This window comes from Astyanax mexicanus, chromosome 1 (assembly GCF_023375975.1).
Source record: "Astyanax mexicanus isolate ESR-SI-001 chromosome 1, AstMex3_surface, whole genome shotgun sequence".
NCBI lineage: Eukaryota > Metazoa > Chordata > Actinopteri > Characiformes > Acestrorhamphidae > Astyanax > Astyanax mexicanus.
Genome location: NC_064408.1, coordinates 128,602,772 through 128,620,146, shown reverse-complemented (window position 1 = coordinate 128,620,146; position 17,375 = coordinate 128,602,772). Strand labels below are relative to the sequence as shown.

The 17,375-nt window shown below is 44.1% G+C and overlaps 1 protein-coding gene and 1 long non-coding RNA gene across 3 annotated transcripts in view; one reads left to right on the top strand and one right to left on the bottom strand.

Moving 5' to 3' along the window:
• Positions 1-17,375, bottom strand: part of LOC125785661 (sodium channel subunit beta-1-like) — a 493,013-nt gene that overhangs the window by 368,479 nt on the left and 107,159 nt on the right. The window lies entirely within an intron of this gene.
• On the top strand, positions 6,799-9,648 carry LOC125785758 (uncharacterized). Of its 2 annotated transcripts, none has more exons than XR_007428108.1 (3): positions 6,799-6,857; positions 8,400-8,551; positions 9,396-9,648. It is a non-coding gene; the product is annotated as an uncharacterized LOC125785758 (long non-coding RNA). The 2 variants fall into 2 exon arrangements; XR_007428106.1 differs by lacking the exon at positions 9,396-9,648 and adding an exon at positions 9,256-9,300.

Below are 17,375 nucleotides of genomic sequence, written 5' to 3'. Positions count from 1 at the left end.
GGCAGCAATGTTAATAAATAAAAGCTTTACATAAGCTCAAGTGCAAAGCAAAGTTCTCCATCAATAACGGAGCAAATCGCCTCACCACAACACCACTTATCAATAAAAGCCTCCAGGTTATTCATATGCTGATAAAAATTAAAATCAATTAAAATTCTTGATTTTACCAGTCTGTTGAAAATGGGAACTGCGTCCCAATCTGCCACCTGTGCTACTTTATTCTTTCTACTAACGTAGGCCGCCATCTTAGCCTGCCCAAGTATAAAATTTAGCAGCTGGCACTTGTTCTTCTCAGCTTTAACATATTTAAAACCAAGAATAAAAGTCTGCACAGTAAAAGGCACATTAAAAAGACTAAAAACATGTCGTAAAACATCAAACAAGGGACGCAGCCTAAAACAATGCATAAAAGCATGAAAAACAGTTTCTCTCAGTGAACAGTACGGACAGTCTGGAGCAGTGTTGGGATCTAAAATGGAAATAAAAGCGTTAACAGAAATGATCCCGTGTAAAAGTCTCCACTGTAAGTCAGCTACCCTTTTGGTCAATGGTGGTTTGTAGAGAGACCTCCACTCAGGTTTAACATCATCACTTATAGATAAAACCGAACGCCAGGGCGTGTCGACCCTCCCATCCAGCTTCTTTTTAAGAAGAGCCTTCACACAGGCTCTATACAACAGTTTCCCAGAGGCTGTAGACAAGTTCGTATCCAGATCCCCCCCAGACTCCAGCAGCGGTCCGTCACAGTCCTGTAGCGCTGGAGTAATGGAGAGACCCGGAAAAGGGTCGTCCCCAGCCGGTAGAGTGAGTCCCACACCATAGTCTTTTAAAACGTTCCACTCCTCGGGAGTAAGGAGTGACCTCCACTGATGTAAAAGCCGAGCCACCACGCGCATAGATCGCAGCCCCAGACGAGCAGCCAGGTTCTCCACCTGAGAGAGATCAGGTCCCACAGTGTCCACCAGCTGGCGCAGCGTGCGAACCCCAGCAGCAGCCAACACCCTCGCCAGTGCTGGGGTAGCTCCACCAGAAATGTCCAAGCGAGCACCATGAAGCAGCGGTTCCTCCAGCAGCCAGTGTAAAGAAAAACAGTCCATTTTGGTGACTCTAAAAAAACTCCAAATCCTAAAAAGTCCACGATAGAAAAGCGGCAGGTTAAAAACATCCAGAGAGGCAGTGTTCATAAAAAACAAAGTCCTGTCCAGCCCTAGTCCACCCACAGTCTGCAGTATCCTGCAGGCCACTTCCCTCCAGACCAGGTCTTTGGGTCCAGTAAGCAGTCTTTGGATGTATTGGAGGCGGAAGGCAGCAGTCCTGCTTGCAAGGTGGACGAGACCCTGCCCACCCTCCTCTTTTGGCAGATGCAGCACGCATTGAGGTATCCAGTGTAGGCGATCCCAAAAGAAATCAACAAGTAAAGCTTGGATATCAGCAAGTAAACCAGGAGGGGGGTCAATGCAGGCCAGCTTATGCCATAAGGAGGACGCAGCAAGATTATTAATCACTAAAGAGAAGTAGAGAGAAGAGCGAGAAATAAAGAAAGAGTAAGAGAGAATAGAGAAATAGAAAAGTAGCGAGAAAGAGAAATTGAGACGTAGAGAGAGAGAGTGAGAAAGAGAGAAAGAAAGAGTGAGAAATAGAGAAGTAGAGAGTAAAAGAGAGAGTGAGAAATAGAGACGTAGAGAGAGAGTGAGAAATAGAGACGTAGAGAGAGAGTGAGAAAGAGAGTGAGAAAGAGACTGAGAAATAGAGAAGTAGAGAGCAAAAGAGAGTGAGAAATAGAGAAGTAGAGAGAGTGAGAAAGAGAGAAAGAGAGAGTGAGAAATAAAGAAATGTAAAGAGCAAAAGAGAGAGTGAGAAATAGAGAAGTAGAGAGAAAAAGATATAGAGACATAGAGCGTGAGAAAGAGATAAGTAGAGAGCAAAAGAGAGTGAGAAATAGAGAAGTAGAGAGCAAAAGAGAGAGTGAGAAATAGAGACGTAGAGAGAGTGAGAAATAGAGAAGTAGAGAGCAAAAGAGAGAGTGAGAAATAGAGAAGTAGAGAGAGTGAGAAAGAGAGTGTGAGAAATAGAGACGTAGAGAAAGAGTGAGAAAGAAAGAGTGAGAAATAGAGAAGTAGAGAGCAAAAGAGAGTGAGAAATAGATAAGTAGAGAGCAAAAGAGAGAGTGAGAAATAGAGACGTAGAGAGAGAGTGAGAAAGAGAGAGTGAGAAATAGAGAAGTTGAGAGCAAAAGAGAGTGAAAAGTAGAGAGAGTGAGAAAGAGAGAGTGAGAGAAGTAGAGAGTGAGAGAAGTAGAGAGAGAGTGAGAAAGAGAGAGTGGTTGCTAAACAGTTAATAGGTGGTTGCAAAGCGCTGGCTGAGGTGCCCGGGGTGTCCAAACTTTTGACTGATAGCTGCTCCATACAGCAGCTCCTCCATACACTCACAGTACTGGAGGAGCAGGGGAGAGAAGGGGTTCCGTGCGCAGAGCTGCTCGTCTGTGAGATGGAACTCTGGGCCCCCCATTCATTTCTATGGGAAAACTTCGTACGACAATTGTACGAAAACCGTACGTCGTATCGCTTCGCAATCTTTTATTAATTTAAAGATCTTGATAAGATCTATTAGCTCGCCGAATTTGGTCTCCGTATCTCAAAAATTGTGACCGTCACGGACGTTCAAAATTCTCCCCCATTCTTTCCTATGGGGAAAAAATGCGTACGTTTACGAAGTTTTTACGAAAACCGTACGATAAATCGCTCCAAAAAGCACAAGCAACGTAATTCACTATAGGTCCTACGATCCGTGAAAGTTTCGTGATTCTACGATAAAAGCTCTAGGAGGAGTAGCGTACAGAAAAAAAGGCGTAAGAATAATAATAATAACTAGAAAAGGTAAAGTTCGTGAACGAACTTTAAGTTGGCTTGGAAAAGAACGCTAATAACGTTAAAAAGTTAAAATGGTTGCTAAGCTTTTTCCGTCTGAAGAGTGTGAAGAGTCATTGATATGCTGTTAACTTTTGGCTAAACGCTAAATGCTAAAAACGCTGAAATCTAAAAACATTTGGTTAAACGCTGAAATCTAAAAACATTTGGTTAAACGCTGAAATCTAAAAACGTTTGATTAAACGCTGAAATCTAAAAACGTTTGGTTAAACGCTGAAATTTAAAAACGTTTGGTTAAACGCTGAAATCTAAAAACGTTTGATTAAACGCTGAAATCTAAAAACGTTTGATTAAACGCTGAAATCTAAAAACGTTTGGTTAAACGCTGAAATCTAAAAACGTTTGATTAAACACTGAAATCTAAAAACGCTTGCTGAAATCGTAAAACTTTTGGTTAAACTTTTGATTGCTAATGTGTTGCTAGGCAGTTGCTATCATTTCTGAAAAGGTTGCTAAGCTGTTGCTAGGCAGTTGCTAATGTTTTCCAGGTGGTTGCTAAGCTATTGCTAACTGGTTGCTAGGCAATTGCTAACATATACCAGGTAGTTGCTAAGGTGTTGCTAGGTGGTTGCTAGGGTGTTGCTAGGTTGTTGCTAAGGTGTTGCTATGGTATCTGGGGTGGTTGCTAAGATGTTGCTACGTGGTTGCTAGGGTGTTGCTATGGTATCCGGGGTGGTTGTTAAGGTGTCGCTAGGTGGTTGCTAGGGTGTTGCTAGGTGGTTGCTAAGGTGTTGCTATGGTATCTGGGGTGGTTGCTAAGGTGTTTCTAAGTGGTTGCTAGGTGGTTGCTAAGGTGTTGCTATGGTATCCGGGGTGGTTGCTAAGATGTTGCTATGTGGTTGCTAAGGTGTTTCTATGGTATCTGGGGTGGTTGCTAAGGTGTTTCTAGGTGGTTGCTAGGTGGTTGCTAAGGTGTTGCTATGGTATCCGGGGTGGTTGCTAAGATGTTGCTAGGTGGTTGCTAAGGTGTTGCTATGGTATCTGGGGTGGTTGCTAAGGTGTTTCTAGGTGGTTGCTAGGTGGTTGCTAAGGTGTTGCTATGGTAACCGGGGTGGTTGCTAAGGTGTTGCTAGGTGGTTGCTAAGGTGTTGCTATGGTATCTGGGGTGGTTGCTAAGGTGTTGCTAGGTGGTTGCTAGGCAGTTGCTATCATTTCTAAAGTGGTTGCTAAGTGGTTGCTAGGCAGTTGCTAACGTTTTCCTAATGGTTGCTAAGGTGTTGGTAAGTGGTTGCTAGGCTGTTGCTATCATTTCTAAAGTGGTTGCTAGGCAGTTGCTATCGTTTCTAAGGTGGTTGCTAAGTGGTTGCTAACGTTTTCCTAGTGGTTGTTAAGGTGTTGCTAAGTGGTTGCTAGGCAGTTGCTAACGTTTTCCAGGTGTTTGCTAAGTGGTTGCTAACTGGTTGCTCGGCAGTTGCTATCATTTCTAAAGTGGTTGCTAAGTGGTTGCTAGGCAGTTGCTAACGTTTTCCTAATGGTTGCTAAGGTGTTGGTAAGTGGTTGCTAGGCTGTTGCTATCATTTCTAAAGTGGTTGCTAGGCAGTTGCTATCGTTTCTAAGGTGGTTGCTAAGTGGTTGCTAACGTTTTCCTAGTGGTTGTTAAGGTGTTGCTAAGTGGTTGCTAGGCAGTTGCTAACGTTTTCCAGGTGGTTGCTAAGGTGTTGCTAAGCTGTTGCTAGGCAGTTCCTAACATTTTCCTGGTGGTTGCTAAGGTGTTGCTAACTGGTTGCTAGGCAGTTATTATAATTTCTAAAGTGGTTGCTAAGTGGTTGCTATGCAGTTGATAACATTTTCCAGGTGGTTGCTAAGGTGTAGATAACTGGTTGCTAGGCAGTTGCTAACGTATTCCAGGTGGTTGCTAAGTGGTTGCTAGGCAGTTGCTATAATTTCTAAAGTGGTTGCTAAGCAGTTGCTAATGTTTTCCTAGTGGTTGTTAAGGTGTTGCTAAGTGGTTGCTAGTGTTTGCTAAGTGGTTGCTAGGCAGTTGCTATAATTTCTAAAGTGGTTGCTAAGCAGTTGCTAATGTTTTCCTAGTGGTTGTTAAGGTGTTGCTAAGTGGTTGCTAGTGTTTGCTAAGTGGTTGCTAGGCAGTTGCTAACGTTTTCCTAGTGGCTGTTAAGGTGTTGCTAAGTGGTTGCTAGGCAGTTGCTATCGTTTTTAACGTGGTTGCTAAGTGGTTGCTAAGTGGTTGCTAGGCAGTTGCTTTCATTTCTAAAGTGGTTGCTAAGCTGTTGCTAGGCAGTTTCTAACGTTTTCCTGGTGGTTGCTAAGGTGTTGCTAACTGGTTGCTAGGCAGTTGCTATAATTTCTAAAGTGGTTGCTAAATGGTTGCTAGGAAGTTGCTAATGTATTCCAGGTGGTTACTAAGTGGTTGCTAGGCAGTTGCTAACGTTTTCCAGGTGGTTGCTAAGGTGTTGCTAAGTGGTTGCTAGGCAGTTGCTGACGTTTTCCAGGTGGTTGCTAAGGTGGTTGCTAAGCAGTTAATAGGTGGTTGCTAAACACTGGCTGGGGTGCCGGGGTGTCCAAACTTTTGACTGATAGCTGCTCCATACAGCAGCTCCTCCATACACTCACAGTACTGGAGGAGCAGGGGAGAGAAGGGGTTCCGTGCGCAGAGCTGCTCGTGTGTGAGATGGAACTCTGGGCCCCCCATTCATTTCTATGGGAAAACTTCGTACGACAATTGTACGAAAACCGTACGTCGTATCACTTCGCAACCTCCTATTAATTTAAAGATCTCGATAAGATCTATAAGCTCGCCGAATTTGGTGTTCGTATCTCAAAAATTGTGGCGGTTACGGACGTTTAAAATTTCACCCCATTCATTCCTATGGGAAAAAAATGCGTACGTTTACGAAGTTTTTACGAAAACCGTACGATATATCGCTTCAAAAAGCACAAGCAACCTGAACCGCTATAGGTCCTACGATACTGTAAAATTTCGTGGTTCTACGTCAAAAGCTGTAGGAGGAGTAGCGTACAACAAAAAAAGCGCGGAATAATAATAATAAGAAGATTATGAAGAACAATAAGTTGGCTTTTCCAAGCCAACTTAACTAGAAAAGGTAAAGTTCGTGAACGAACTTTAAGTTGGCTTGGAAAAGAACGCTAATAACGTTAAAAAGTTAAAATGGTTGCTAAACGCTAAATGCCAAAAACACGGAAATCTAAAAATGTTTGGTTAAACGTTGAAATCTAAAAATGTTTGGTTAAACGCTGAAAACTAAAAATGTTTGGTTAAACCCTGAAATCTAAAAACATTTGGATAAATGCTAAAATCTTGAAAGTGGTTGCTAGGCAGTTGCTAACGTCTTACAGGTGGTTGCTAAGCTGTTGCTAAGCGGTTGCTAGTTATTTGCTAATGTATTACACATGGTTGCTAAGTGGTTGCAAGGCGGTTGCTAAACAGTTGCTTACGTTTTCCAGGTGGTGGCTAAAATGTAGCTAACTGGTTGCTAGGCAGTTGCTAAGTGGTTGCTAGGCAGTTGATAACGTTTTCCAGGTGGTTGCTAAGTGGTTCCTAGGCAGTTGCTAATGTTTTCCAAGTGGTTGCTAAGTGGTTGCTAGGCAGTTGCTAACATATTCCAGGTGGTTGCTAGGCAGTTGCTAAGTGGTTGCTAGGCAGTTGCTAACGTTTTCCAAGTGGTTGCTAGGCAGTTGCTAAGTGGTTGCTAGGCAGTTGCTAACGTTTTCCAGGTGGTTGCTAAGTGGTTGCTAGGCAGTTGCTAACATATTCCAGGTGGTTGCTAGGCAGTTGCTAAGTGGTTGCTAGGCAGTTGCTAACGTTTTCCAGGTGGTTGCTAAGTGGTTGCTAGGCAGTTGCTAATGTATTCCAGGTGGTTGCTAGGCAGTTGCTAAGTGGTTGCTAGGCAGTTGCTAACGTTTTCCAGGTGGTTGCTAAGTGGTTGGTAGGCAGTTGCTAACGTTTTCCAGGTGGTTGCTAAGTGGTTGCTAGGCAGTTGCTAACGTTTTCCAGGTGGTTGCTAGGCAGTTGCTAAGTGGTTGCTAGGCAGTTGCTAACGTTTTCCAAGTGGTTGCTAGGCAGTTGCTAAGTGGTTGCTAGGCAGTTGCTAACATTTTCCAGGTGGTTGCTAAGTGGTTGCTAGGTAGTTGCTAACATATTCCAGGTGGTTGCTAGGCAGCTGCTAAGTGGTTGCTAGGCAGTTGCTAACGTTTTCCAGGTGGTTGCTAAGTGGTTGCTAGGCAGTTGCTAACGTTTTCCAGGTGGTTGCTAGGCAGTAGATAAGTGGTTGCTAGGCAGTTGCTAACGTTTTCCAAGTGGTTGCTAGGCAGTTGCTAAGTGGTTGCTAGGCAGTTGCTAACGTTTTCCAGGTGGTTGCTAAGTGGTTGCTAGGCAGTTGCTAACGTTTTCCAGGTGGTTGCTAGGCAGTTGCTAAGTTGTTGCTAGGCAGTTGCTAACGTTTTCCAGGTGGTTGCTAAGTGGTTGCTAGGCAGTTGCTAACGTATTCCAGGTGGTTGCTAGGCAGTTGCTAAGTGGTTGCTAGGCAGTTGCTAACGTTTTCCAGGTGGTTGCTCAGTGGTTGCTAGGCAGTTGCTAACGTTTTCCAGGTGGTTGCTAAGTGGTTGCTAGGCAGTTGCTAACGTATTCCAGGTGGTTGCTAGGCAGTTGCTAAGTGGTTGCTAGGCAGTTGCTAACGTTTTCCAAGTGGTTGCTAGGCAGTTGCTAAGTGGTTGCTAGGCAGTTGCTAACGTTTTCCAGGTGGTTGCTAGGCAGTTGCTAAGTGGTTGCTAGGCAGTTGCTAACGTTTTCCAAGTGGTTGCTAGGCAGCTGCTAAGTGGTTGCTAGGCAGTTGCTAACGTTTTCCAGGTGGTTGCTAAGTGGTTGCTAGGCAGTTGCTAACGTTTTCCAGGTGGTTGCTAGGCAGTTGATAAGTGGTTGCTAGGCAGTTGCTAACGTTTTCCAAGTGGTTGCTAGGCAGTTGCTAAGTGGTTGCTAGGCAGTTGCTAACGTTTTCCAGGTGGTTGCTAAGTGGTTGCTAGGCAGTTGCTAACGTTTTCCAGGTGGTTGCTAGGCAGTTGCTAAGTTGTTGCTAGGCAGTTGCTAACGTTTTCCAGGTGGTTGCTAAGTGGTTGCTAGGCAGTTGCTAACGTATTCCAGGTGGTTGCTAGGCAGTTGCTAAGTGGTTGCTAGGCAGTTGCTAACGTTTTCCAGGTGGTTGCTCAGTGGTTGCTAGGCAGTTGCTAACGTTTTCCAGGTGGTTGCTAAGTGGTTGCTAGGCAGTTGCTAACGTATTCCAGGTGGTTGCTAGGCAGTTGCTAAGTGGTTGCTAGGCAGTTGCTAACGTTTTCCAAGTGGTTGCTAGGCAGTTGCTAAGTGGTTGCTAGGCAGTTGCTAACGTTTTCCAGGTGGTTGCTAGGCAGTTGCTAAGTGGTTGCTAGGCAGTTGCTAACGTTTTCCAAGTGGTTGCTAGGCAGTTGCTAAGTGGTTGCTAGGCAGTTGCTAACGTTTTCCAGGTGGTTGCTAAGTGGTTGCTAGGCAGTTGCTAACATTTTCCAGGTGGTTGCTAGGCAGTTGCTAAGTTGTTGCTAGGCAGTTGCTAACTTTTTCCAGGTGGTTGCTAAGTGGTTGCTAGGCAGTTGCTAATGTTTTCCAGGTGGTTGCTAAGGTGTTGTTAAGTGGTTGCTAGGCAGTTGCTAACGTTTTCCAGGTGGTTGCTAAGGTGGTTGCTAAGCCCTGGCTGGGGTGCCGGGGTGTCCAAACTTTTGACTGATAGCTGCTCCATACAGCAGCTCCTCCATACACTCACAGTACTGGAGGAGCAGGGGAGAGAAGGGGTTCCGTGCGCAGAGCTGCTCGTGTGCGAGATGGAACTTTGGGCCCCCCATTCATTTCTATGGGGAAACTTCGTACGACATTTGTACGAAAAGCGTACGACGATGTTTTCCAGGTGGTTGCTAAGGTGTTGTTAAGTGGTTGCTAGGCAGTTGCTAACGTTTTCCAGGTGGTTGCTAGGCAGTTGCTAAGTGGTTGCTAGGCAGTTGCTAACGTTTTCCAAGTGGTTGCTAGGCAGCTGCTAAGTGGTTGCTAGGCAGTTGCTTACGTTTTCCAGGTGGTTGCTAAGTGGTTGCTAGGCAGTTGCTAACGTTTTCCAGGTGGTTGCTAGGCAGTTGATAAGTGGTTGCTAGGCAGTTGCTAACGTTTTCCAAGTGGTTGCTAGGCAGTTGCTAAGTGGTTGCTAGGCAGTTGCTAACGTTTTCCAGGTGGTTGCTAAGTGGTTGCTAGGCAGTTGCTAACGTTTTCCAGGTGGTTGCTAGGCAGTTGCTAAGTTGTTGCTAGGCAGTTGCTAACGTTTTCCAGGTGGTTGCTAAGTGGTTGCTAGGCAGTTGCTAACGTATTCCAGGTGGTTGCTAGGCAGTTGCTAAGTGGTTGCTAGGCAGTTGCTAACGTTTTCCAGGTGGTTGCTCAGTGGTTGCTAGGCAGTTGCTAACGTTTTCCAGGTGGTTGCTAAGTGGTTGCTAGGCAGTTGCTAACGTATTCCAGGTGGTTGCTAGGCAGTTGCTAAGTGGTTGCTAGGCAGTTGCTAACGTTTTCCAAGTGGTTGCTAGGCAGTTGCTAAGTGGTTGCTAGGCAGTTGCTAACGTTTTCCAGGTGGTTGCTAGGCAGTTGCTAAGTGGTTGCTAGGCAGTTGCTAAGTGGTTGCTAGGCAGTTGCTAACGTTTTCCAAGTGGTTGCTAGGCAGTTGCTAAGTGGTTGCTAGGCAGTTGCTAACGTTTTCCAGGTGGTTGCTAAGTGGTTGCTAGGCAGTTGCTAACATTTTCCAGGTGGTTGCTAGGCAGTTGCTAAGTTGTTGCTAGGCAGTTGCTAACTTTTTCCAGGTGGTTGCTAAGTGGTTGCTAGGCAGTTGCTAATGTTTTCCAGGTGGTTGCTAAGGTGTTGTTAAGTGGTTGCTAGGCAGTTGCTAACGTTTTCCAGGTGGTTGCTAAGGTGGTTGCTAAGCCCTGGCTGGGGTGCCGGGGTGTCCAAACTTTTGACTGATAGCTGCTCCATACAGCAGCTCCTCCATACACTCACAGTACTGGAGGAGCAGGGGAGAGAAGGGGTTCCGTGCGCAGAGCTGCTCGTGTGCGAGATGGAACTTTGGGCCCCCCATTCATTTCTATGGGGAAACTTCGTACGACATTTGTACGAAAAGCGTACGACGTATCGTCGAAACGTTTACATTTTCGGAAAGAACGCGGTAAGGTCTATAGACCGTCCGATTTTCGTATTTGTATGTCAAAAATTGTGGCGGTTACGGACGTTTAAAATTTGGCCCCATTCATTCCTATGGGAAAAAAATGCGTACGTTTACGAAGTTTTTACGAAAACCGTACGATATATCGCTTCAAAAAGCACAAGCAACCTGAACCGCTATAGGTACTACGATACTGTAAAATTTCGTGATTCTACGTCAAAAGCTGTAGGAGGAGTAGCGTACAACAAAAAAAGCGCGGAATAATAATAATAATAATAACTAGAAAAGGTAAAGTTCGTGAACGAACTTTAAGTTGGCTTGGAAAAGAACGCTAATAACGTTAAAAAGTTAAAATGGTTGCTAAGCTTTTTCCGTCTGAAGAGTGTGAAGAGTCATTGATTTGCTGTTAACGCTAAATGCTAAAAATGCTGAAATCTAAAAACATTTGGTTAAACGCTGAAATCTAAAAATGTTTGATTAAACGCTGAAATCTAAAAACGTTTGGTTAAACGCTGAAATCTAAAAACATTTGGTTAAACGCTGAAATCTAAAAACGTTTGATTAAACGCTGAAATCTAAAAACGTTTGGTTAAACGCTGAAATCTAAAAACGCTTGTTTAAATGCTGAAATCGTAAAACTTTTGGTTAAACTTTTGATTGCTAATGTGTTGCTAGGTGGTTGCTATTATTTCTGAAAAGGTTGCTAAGCTGTTGCTAGGCAATTGCTAATGTTTTCCAGGTGGTTGCTAAGCTGTTGCTAACTGGTTGCTAGGCAATTGCTAACATATAACAGGTGGTTGCTAGGCAGTTGCTAAGTGGTTGCTAGGCAGTTGCTAACGTTTTCCAAGTGGTTGCTAGGCAGTTGCTTAGTGGTTGCTAGGCAGTTGCTAATGTTTTCCAGGTGGTTGCTAAGTGGTTGCTAGGCAGTTGCTAACATATTCCAGGTGGTTGCTAGGCAGTTGCTAAGTGGTTGCTAGGCAGTTGCTAACGTTTTCCAGGTGGTTGCTAAGTGGTTGCTAGGCAGTTGCTAACGTATTCCAGGTGGTTGCTAGGCAGTTGCTAAGTGGTTGCTAGGCAGTTGCTAACGTTTTCCAGGTGGTTGCTAAGTGGTTGGTAGGCAGTTGCTAACGTTTTCCAGGTGGTTGCTAAGTGGTTGCTAGGCAGTTGCTAACATTTTCCAGGTGGTTGCTAGGCAGTTGCTAAGTGGTTGCTAGGCCATTGCTAACGTTTTCCAAGTGGTTGCTAGGCAGTTGCTAAGTGGTTGCTAGGCAGTTGCTAACATTTTCCAGGTGGTTGCTAAGTGGTTGCTAGGTAGTTGCTAACATATTCCAGGTGGTTGCTAGGCAGCTGCTAAGTGGTTGCTAGGCAGTTGCTAACGTTTTCCAGGTGGTTGCTAAGTGGTTGAAAGGCAGTTGCTAACGTTTTCCAGGTGGTTGCTAGGCAGTTGCTAAGTGGTTGCTAGGCAGTTGCTAACATTTTCCAGGTGGTTGCTAAGTGGTTGCTAGGCAGTTGCTAACGTTTTCCAGGTGGTTGCTAGGCAGTTGCTAAGTTGTTGCTAGGCAGTTGCTAACGTTTTCCAGGTGGTTGCTAAGTGGTTGCTAGGCAGTTGCTAACGTATTCCAGGTGGTTGCTAGGCAGTTGCTAAGTGGTTGCTAGGCAGTTGCTAACATTTTCCAGGTGGTTGCTAAGTGGTTGCTAGGTAGTTGCTAACATATTCCAGGTGGTTGCTAGGCAGCTGCTAAGTGGTTGCTAGGCAGTTGCTAACGTTTTCCAGGTGGTTGCTAAGTGGTTGCTAGGCAGTTGCTAACGTTTTCCAGGTGGTTGCTAGGCAGTTGCTAAGTGGTTGCTAGGCAGTTACTAACGTTTTCCAGGTGGTTGCTAGGCAGTTGCTAACGTTTTCCAGGTGGTTGCTAGGCAGTTGCTAAGTTGTTGCTAGGCAGTTGCTAACGTTTTCCAGGTGGTTGCTAAGTGGTTGCTAGGCAGTTGCTAACGTATTCCAGGTGGTTGCTAGGCAGTTGCTAAGTGGTTGCTAGGCAGTTGCTAACGTTTTCCAGGTGGTTGCTCAGTGGTTGCTAGGCAGTTGCTAATGTTTTCCAGGTGGTTGCTAAGTGGTTGCTAGGCAGTTGCTAACGTATTCCAGGTGGTTGCTAGGCAGTTGCTAAGTGGTTGCTAGGCAGTTGCTAACGTTTTCCAAGTGGTTGCTAGGCAGTTGCTAAGTGGTTGCTAGGCAGTTGCTAACGTTTTCCAGGTGTTTGCTAAGTGGTTGCTAACTGGTTGCTAGGCAGTTGCTATAATTTCTAAAGTGGTTGCTAAGTTGTTGCTAAGTGGTTGCTAGGCAGTTGCTAACGTTTTCCAGGTGGTTGCTAAGGTGTTGCTAAGTGGTTGCTAAGCAGTTAATAGGTGGTTGCTAAAACCTGGCTGGGGTGCCGGGGTGTCCAAACTTTTGACTGATAGCTGCTCCATACAGCAGCTCCTCCATACACTCACAGTACTGGAGGAGCAGGGGAGAGAAGGGGTTCCGTGCGCAGAGCTGCTCGTGTGTGAGATGGAACTCTGGGCCCCCCATTCATTTCTATGGGAAAACTTCGTACGACAATTGTACGAAAACCGTACGTCGTATCACTTCGCAACCTCCTATTAATTTAAAGATCTCGATAAGATCTATAAGCTCGCCGAATTTGGTGTTCGTATCTCAAAAATTGTGGCAGTTACGGACGTTTAAAATTTGGCCCCATTCATTCCTATGGGAAAAAAATGCGTACGTTTACGAAGTTTTTACGAAAACCGTACGATATATCGCTTCAAAAAGCACAAGCAACCTGAAGCGCTATAGGTACTACGATACTGTAAAATTTCGTGATTCTACGTCAAAAGCTGTAGGAGGAGATGCGTACAACAAAAAAAGCGCGGAATAATAATAATAAGAAGATTACGAAGAACAATAAGTTGGCTTTTCCAAGCCAACTTAATAAGAAGATTACGAAGAACAATAAGTTGGCTTTTCCAAGCCAACTTAATAAGAAGAAGAAAACGAAGAACAATAAGTTGGCTTTTCCAAAGCCAACTTAATAAGAAGATTACGAAGAACAATAAGTTGGCTTTTCCAAGCCAACTTAATAATAATAATAATAAGATTACGAAGAACAGTAAGTTGGCTTTTCCAAGCCAACTTAATAACTAGAAAAGGCAAAGTTCGTGAACGAACTTTAAGTTGGCTTGGAAAAGTATGCTAATAACATTGAAAAGTTAAAATGGTTGCTAAGTGGTTGCTAGGCAGTTGCTAACGTTTTCCAGGTGGTTGCTTAGGTGTTGCTAAGCGGTTGCTAGGCAGTTGCTAACGTATTCCACATGGTTGCTAAGTGGTTGCTAGGTGGTTGCTAAGCAGTTGCTAACGTTTTCCAAGTGGTGGCTAAAGTGTAGCTAACTGGTTGCTAGGCAAATGCTATCATTTCTAAAGTGGTTGCTAAGCAGTTGCTAGGCAGTTGCTAACATATTCCACGTGGTTGCTAAGTGGTTGCTAGGCAGTTGCTAACATTTTCCAGGTGGTTGCTAAGATGTTGTTAAGTGGTTGCTTGGCAGTTGCTATCATTTCTAAAGTGGTTGCTAGGCAGTTGCTAACGTTTTCCTAGTGGTTGCTAAGGTGTCGCTAAGTGGTTGCTAGGCAGTTGCTATCATTACTAGAGTGGTTGCTAAGTGGTTGCTAGGCGGTTGCTAACGTTTTCCTAGTGGATGCTAAGGTGTTACTAAGTGGTTGCTAGGCAGTTGCTATCGTTTCTAAAGTGGTTGCTAGGCCGTTGCTATCGTTTCTAAAGTGGTTGCTAAGCAGTTGCTAGGCAGTTGCTAACATATTCCACATGGTTGCTAAGTGGTTGCTAGGCAGTTGCTAACATTTTCCAGGTGGTTGCTAAGATGTTGTTAAGTGGTTGCTAGGCAGTTGCTATAATTTCTAAAGTGGTTGCTAGGCAGTTTCTAACGTTTTCCTAGTGGTTGCTAAGGTGTTGCTAAGTGGTTGCTAGGCAGTTGCTATCATTACTAAAGTGGTTCCTAAGTGGTTGCTAGGCAGTTGCTAACGTTTTCCTAGTGGTTGCTAAGGTATTGCTAAGTGGTTGCTAGGCAGTTGCTATCAATTCTAAAGTGGTTGCTAGGCCGTTGCTATCGTTTTCCTAGTGGTTGCTAAGTGGTGGCTAAGTGGTTGCTAGGCAGTTGCTATCGTTTCTAAAGTGGTTGCTACGCTGTTGCTAGGCAGTTTCAAACGTTTTCCTGGTGGTTGCTAAGGTGTTGCTAACTGGTTGCTAGGCAGTTGCTAACGTTTTCCAGGTGGTTGCTAAGCGGTTGCTAGGCAGTTGTGATCATTTCTAAAGTGGTTACTAAGCGGTTGCTAGGCAGTTGTTAACGTTTTCCAGGTGGTTGCTAAGGTGTTGCTAAGCGGTTGCTAGGCAATTGCTAACATATTCCACATGGTTTCTAAGTGGTTGCTAGGCGGTTGCTAAGCAGGTGCTAACGTTTTCCAGGTGGTGACTAAAGTGTAGCTAACTGGTTGCTAGGCAGTTGCTACCATTTCTAAAGTGGTTGCTAGGCAGTTGCTAAGGTCTTGTTAAGTGGTTGCAAGGCAGTTGCTATCGTTTCTAAAGTGGTTGCTAGGAAGTTGCTGACATTTTCCAGGTGGTTGCTAAGTGGTTGCTAACTGGTTGCTAGGCAGTTGCTATAATTTCTAAAGTGGTTGCTAAGTGGTTGCTAACTGGTTGCTAGGCAGTTGCTATAATTTCTAAAGTGGTTGCTAAGTGGTTGCTAGGCAGTTGCTGACATTTTCCAGGTGGTTGCTAAGTGGTTGCTAACTGGTTGCTAGGAAGTTGCTATAATTTCTAAAGTGGTTGCTAAGTGGTTGCTAACTGGTTGCTAGGCAGTTGCTATAATTTCTAAAGTGGTTGCTAAGTGGTTGCTAAGTGGTTGCTAGGCAGTTGCTATTGTTTCTAAAGTGGTTGCTAAGTGGTTGCTAGGCAGTTGCTAACACTTTCCAGGTGGTTGCCAAGTGGTTGCTAGGCAGTTGCTTTCATTTCTAAAGTGGTTGCTAAGCTGTTGCTAGGCAGTTTCTAACGTTTTCCTGGTGGTTGCTAAGGTGTTGCTAACTGGTTGCTAGGCAGTTGCTATAATTTCTAAAGTGGTTGCTAAGTGGTTGCTAGGACGTTGCTAATGAAATCCAGGTGGTTACTAAGTGGTTGCTAGGCAGTTGCTAACGTTTTCCAGGTGGTTGCTAAGGTGTTGCTAAGTGGTTGCTAGGCAGTTGCTAACGTTTTCCAGGTGGTTGCTAAGGTGTTTGCTAAGCAGTTAATAGGGGGTTGCTAAGCCCTGGCTGGGGTGCCGGGGTGTCCAAACTTTTGACTGATAGCTGCTCCATACAGCAGCTCCTCCATACACTCACAGTACTGGAGGAGCAGGGGAGAGAAGGGGTTCCGTGCGCAGAGCTGTTCGTGTGTGAGATGGAACTCTGGGCCCCCCATTCATTTCTATGGGAAAACTTCGTACGACATTTGTACGAAATCCGTACGACGTATCGTTTCGTAAAGCATATTTTCGGAAAGAACTCAAAAAGTTCTATAGGTCATCCGAATTTCAGCTTCATATCTTAAATATTGTGACGTTCACGGTCGTTCAAAATTCTCCTAGTTCATTGTCTATGGGAAAAAGGGCGAACGTTTACGAAGTTTTTACGAAAATCGTACGATGTATCGCTCCAAAAAGCACAAGCACACCCCGCGGCTATAAGTTCTACCATCGTGTGAAGTTTTGTGGTTCTAGCTCGAAAGCTCTAGGAGGAGTAGTTGTTTATAAAACGTGGCGAGAATAATAATAATAAAAAAAATAAGAAGATTACGAAGAACAATAAGTTGGCTTTTCCAAGCCAACTTAATAAGAAGATTACGAAGAACAATAAGTTGGCTTTTCCAAGCCAACTTAATAATAATAAGAAGAATAAGAAGAACAGTAAGTTGGCTTTGACAAGCCAACTTAATAACTAGAAAAGGCAAAGTTCGTGAACGAACTTTAAGTTGGCTTGGAAAAGTACGCTAATAACGTTGAAAAGTTGAAATGGTTGCTTAGTGGTTGCTAGGCAGTTGTGATCATTTCTAAAGTGGTTGCTAAATGGTTACTAGGCAGTTGCTAACATATTCCACATGGTTGCTAAGTGGTTGCTAGGCACTTGCTAATGTTTTCCAGGTGGTTGCTAAGGTGTATCTAACTGGTTGCTAGGCAGTTGCTAATATTTCTAAAGTGGTTGCTAAGCAGTTGCTAGGCAGTTGCTAACGTTTTCCAGGTGGTTGCTAAGGTGTTGCTAACTGGTTGCTAGGCAGTTGCTAACATATTCCACATTGTTGCTAAGTGGTTGCTAGGCAGTTGTGATCATTTCTAAAGTGGTTGCTAAGTGGTTTCTAGGCAGTTGCTAACATTTTCCAGGTGGTTGCTAAGGTGTTGCTAACTGGTTGCTAGGCAGTTGCTAACATATTCCAGATGGTTGCTGAGCGGTTGTGATCATTTCTAAAGTGGTTGCTAGGCAGTTGCTAATGTTTACCAGGTGGTTGCTAAGGTGGTTGCTAGGTTGTTGCTATCATTTCTAAAATGGTTGAAGTAGAGAAAAAGAGAGAGTGTTAAATGTAGAAGTACAGAAAAAGGGAGAGCAAGAAATAAAGAAGTAGGGAGAAAATCGCGAGAAAAAGAGAAAGAACACGCGAGAATGTGAGAAAAAGAGTGACAAGTTGAGAGAAATATTGAGCGAGAAAAAGAGAATTAGAGAAAAAGGGACATCGAGAAATAAAGAAGTAGAGAAAGAAAGAGGAAGTAGTAGAGAGATAGATAGAAAGAGAAAGCAAGACATAGAAAAGTAGAGTGAAAGAGAAGTAGAGAGAAGAGCGAGAAATAAAGAAAGAGTAAGAGAGAATAGAGAAATAGAAAAGTAGCGAGAAAGAGAAATTGAGACGTAGAGAGAGAGAGTGAGAAAGAGAGAAAGAAAGAGTGAGAAATAGAGAAGTAGAGAGTAAAAGAGAGAGTGAGAAATAGAGACGTAGAGAGAGAGTGAGAAATAGAGACGTAGAGAGAGAGTGAGAAAGAGAGTGAGAAAGAGACTGAGAAATAGAGAAGTAGAGAGCAAAAGAGAGTGAGAAATAGAGAAGTAGAGAGAGTGAGAAAGAGAGAAAGAGAGAGTGAGAAATAAAGAAATGTAAAGAGCAAAAGAGAGAGTGAGAAATAGAGAAGTAGAGAG